The following is a 4,924-nucleotide window of genomic DNA, read 5'->3' as shown; positions in this document are numbered from 1 at the left end:
TAAATAAATAAATAATTAATTAATTAACAATTAATTATTTAACTTTTAATTAAAAATGACATATATAAAAAAAACTATATATTTCAATATATTCAGATACATCTCTCTTGTATAACCTATGGTTTTAATATGATTCCAATTTAAATAAATTATTTGAATCCTATTCAAATATTTCTCTCATAATATATAGTTTAATTATTGAATATTTATTAAAAATAAACTATATATATAATGAATCATAATATACATTATATATATTCCTTGATATATAATTTAAACATTTCAAATTCTCTCAAAATCTTGATCCTCGTTTTAGCCGTTGTGAGCTAGTAAGGGAACTTACTGGACCTATATATCAAAAGCTCCAACGATACGAGATTAATCAGTCAAACTCATTCACGAAGTTAATCAACATTCGTTAACTGCGAGTCACTCCATTGAAGACCCGAAGCTGCACTCTTCTCACTGCATAATATTTTCGTGTCCACGGATGTACGACCATTAATGACAAGTAAATCCTTCACGAGTGCTTGTAACTCTAGCAGGTCAAATTACCGTTTTACCCCTAGGTTACATCTTGCTCCTTAAATACTACTACTCATCTAATGATCAACCCGGTTATGGTCCGACCAATAACTAGAAGCTTCGCTCCGACCAGTGTGATGGTGGGTCCCCTTGTTCAAGTCTCGGAGTCAGCATGTAAGGGAATTCTCATATACTTCCCTAAAGTCGGGAATGAGTGAATTCCATATTGCGTAGTTATGTTCCTTGCTCCCTACTCAGTCTCAACCCCAAAATGGTAGGATTATTGAGTTGGCAACTTGGGCCACGCTCACCCATACAAATCAAATGATGGTCCCTTGTCGGCAGGTGTCCATAACTCGCTCAAGATTAAGGTCGAGTTACCTAGTCATCCTATGAGATAACAATCTATTGACTAACGATGTTAGAGCCAATGATTAATTATTTCGCGGTCCGGTCTAATACAAACTCATTGTATAGAATACCCCCACTTGCATGTCTAGACAAAGTGGGTAAAGTCGTTTGTAACTATTACAAAGTGAGTCGTATCCATAGTGTTACCAGGATAAGGTACTATAGACCATTTAGGTTATTCCTTGAATATTATCTACTTGTATATCGAATATATATGATATATCAAAAAAATATACATTGTATATTAAATATATGCTATATATCAAATATATACCATTACAATTACATTAAATACATTGGTTCTTAGTTTATTGGAATACGATTCATGCAAATAAATAATAAGATAACTCTTTATTGAATAAATATTTTGTTCATAAATTAGAAATACACGAGCTAAGGGCACCAAACCCAACAACTTGATCATAAGCGCATAAAACACGGTCATAGACATAGGCCCACTGACCCATAAATGAAAATGAGTTGATAATTACTTTTTAGGAGTGTAATCACACATAGAAATATTATTGTAGGTTACCCTAGCCTCTACAACAATCAAAACTGGTTCGTGAAAGAGTAGAACTCAAATTCTCAAGATTAGCCAAGTAATGGCTGATGCATTCTCCTTAAAGTGTGTATCTTCAATATTTTCCATCAAAACTAAGGTAGGAAACAGAGAAATTGTGTTTTATTAAATTGCTTGATATTTGAAACCCCAAACAACAACATTTTATCACTATTTTCTTCACAAACCAAAATTGCACTTTGAACCATTTCAATTATTTAAAACCGTTTTAAAAAGCACAAGTCTCTAAGGATTCAACCTTGGATTACTCCCAAGTATTACTTGTGACCGTGTATGCTTGTGCTTGTCTCTTGTCTTTTAAAGTTAGAAAAAGTCCCAACATCGGGTTAACACAATTCTTCTCAAGATCAGAGAGGTCCTCGAAGTAGTGAGAGAGATGTCAGCGAACCTAACCGTTACATCGGATTAATAGAATCCCAACTCGTCATACCGAATGATGGCGTTCAACATTGTCTTATAAACAGGCAATGAAGAATGTTAACAAAGATGAGTGGGTCAAAGCTATGGATCATGAAATGGAGTCTATGTACTTCAATTCTGTCTGGGAGCTTGTGGATCAACCTGATGGGGTAAAACCTGTAGGTTGTAAATGGATCTACAAGTGGAAGAGAGATGCTAATGGAAGGTATAAACCTTCAAGGCTAGAATAGTGGCAAAGGGTTACACCCAATAGGAAGGTGTTAATTATGAAGAGACTTTCTCCCTTATTTCCATGTTGAAGTCTATCCACATTCTCTTGTCCATTGCCACATTTTATGACCATGAAATTTGGCAGATGGACGTCAAGGCTGCTTTTCTAAAGGTTAACTTGATGAGCATCTACATGACTCAACAAGAAGGATTCATAAAACAAAGTGAATAGCAAAAAGTTTGCAATCTAAAAAGATCCATTTTTGGTTAGAACATGCTTTTAGATCTTGGAACATAAGATTTGACACCGCGGTCAAATCTTATAGTTTTGACCAAAATGTTGATGAACCTTGTGTTTATAAGAAGGTCATCAATAGTACTGTAGCATTCCTAGTATTATACATGGATGATATCCTATTCATTAGGAACGATGTATGCTTTCTGACAGACGTTAAAAAATGGCTAGAACTCAATTCCAAATTAAAGATTTGGGAAAAGCTCAGTTTGTTATTGGGATTCAAATTTTCAGGAATTGCAAAAACAAAACGCTAGCCTTATCTCAGATATCTATATTGACAAAATACTGTTAATATATTTGATGCAAAACTCGAACAAAGGGCTTTTACCTTTCAGGAATGAAGTTGCTTTGTCTAAGGACCAATGTCCTAAGACACCTCAAGAAGTTGATGACATGAGACGTATTCTCTATGCGTCAGCTGTGGGTAGCCCTATGTATGCCATGTTGTGTATTAGGCCTGTCATATACTACGGAGTTGGGATTGTCAGCCGATATCAATCCAATCCAGGGCTTGAACACTGGACTGTAGTCAAAACAATACTCAAGTATCTTTTGAGAATGAGGAACTACATACTTGTGTATGGTGCGAAGTATTTGATCCTTACAAGATACACTGACTCTGATTTTCAGACTGACAAGGATTCAAGAAAATCCACTTCAGGATTAGTGTTCACTCTGAATGGAGGTGTTGTAGTTTCGCAGAGTGTTAAGCAAGGGTACATTGCAGACCACGCAATGGAAGTTGAGTATGTAGCAGCTTGCAACGATCCTAAAGAAGCTGTATGGCTTAGAAAGTTCCTGACGGACTTGGAAGTCGTTGCAAATATCTCCCTTCCCATTATACTTTAATGTGATAATAGTGGTGTAGGGGCAAATTCGAAAAAACCACGAAGCCACATGAGAGGCAAGCATATAGAGAGGAAGATCACCTGATGAGGAAGATTGTGCAACAAGGACATGTGATCGTCATGAAGATTGTTTCGGAGCACAATATTGCTGATCCATTTACAAAGGCTCTCACGACTAAGTGTTTAAGGGTCATCTAGAGAGTCTAGGTTTACGAGACATGTGCCATTTAGTCTAGGGAAAGTGGGAGATGTTGTTGGATATATTGTATGTCATAGTTCATTGTAATACTTGTACATCCCACTCGCTTTCGGACAAGTGGAAGATTGTTGGGTTTTGTACCTATAGCTCGTGTATTTGTAGTTTATGAACAAATTATTTATTTAATAAGGAGTTATTTTTATTATTTCTTTGCATTACTCGTATTCCAATAAACCAAGATCCAAGGTTATTTAAGGTAACTTGAACAATATATAACTGATATACGATAAATATATTTTAATACATAGTGTATATATTTTATATACAGACTAGTGTAATACATAGTGTATATATAACTGATATACGATAAATATATTATATACGCAATATTTTATTTTGTATAATAAATATACAGACTTATATAGTCGATATAAAAATGGATAATGTTTCACTAATTAACCTAAATGGTCTATAGTACATGGACAAGGTTGGGTACCTTATCCTGGTAACACTATGGATACGACCCACTTTGTAATAGTTACAAATGACTTATCCAGGTCATTGATGTGGAAACATGCGAGTAGGAGTATCCTATACAATTAGTTTGTATAAGACCGGACAATGAAATAATTAATCTTTTGTTATAACACCGTAAACTAACTAGATTAATATTTCATATGATGACTGTTGGGACTTTCTCTACCTTAAAAAAGATTAGAGACACGTGCAAGCACACACGGTCACAACTAATACTTGGTAGTAATCCAAGGTCAAATCCTCAAGGATTTGTTGCTTTCAAACCCATTTTTAAGAAGTGAATAGTTCAAATATGCAATTCTGGTTTATAAAGGAAATAGTGGTAAAATGTTGTTGTTTGTGGTTTTAACTAGCAAGCAATTTAATAAAACTCAACCTCTTTGCTTCCTACCTTAGTCTTCATGCAAAACATGGAAAACACACTATGTTGGGGAAATTGTGCCAGGCGTAATTTCTAACTTTTCTTGGAATTCAAGTTCTACTCTTTCACTATCGCTTTTGGTTGTTGCAGAGGCTAGGGTAACCTACAATCATATGCCTATGCGTGATTACAATCCTAAAGAATATCTACCAACGCACTTGCATTTTGGGTTAGAGGGCCTATGTCCAAGACCACATTTTATGTGCTTATGCCTAAGCCACATCTCATATTGGTTTCCTATTATTTTACCAAACTCACCTTTCCCAAGGTTGGGCTTTGATGTATAAATAAGGTTCCCACCGACTGAATGGAAAAGTAGATGTAAAGAGAAGTTTTTAGAAACCAGTCTAAAAAAGTGCCAAGCGCAATATGGCAAAAATCCCGAACGTGTTGAAAATCAAATCATTTTGACTAAGCCATTCTACAAAGAGGTTGATAACTAATTTAGAACATAATTAAAGGAAAGTAAATG

At 35.0% G+C, this 4,924-nt stretch overlaps 1 pseudogene; it reads left to right on the top strand.

The window, feature by feature from the left end:
- The first annotated feature begins 1,986 nt into the window (after window positions 1-1,986).
- LOC148210408 (secreted RxLR effector protein 161 pseudogene) lies at window positions 1,987-3,296 on the top strand (annotated as a pseudogene).
- The last annotated feature ends 1,628 nt before the right edge of the window (window positions 3,297-4,924 follow it).

This window comes from Momordica charantia, assembly GCF_013281855.1.
Source record: "Momordica charantia cultivar OHB3-1 chromosome 7 unlocalized genomic scaffold, Mcharantia_2.0 BLBB01000007.1, whole genome shotgun sequence".
NCBI lineage: Eukaryota > Viridiplantae > Streptophyta > Magnoliopsida > Cucurbitales > Cucurbitaceae > Momordica > Momordica charantia.
This window is presented reverse-complemented; position numbering and strand designations above follow the sequence as displayed.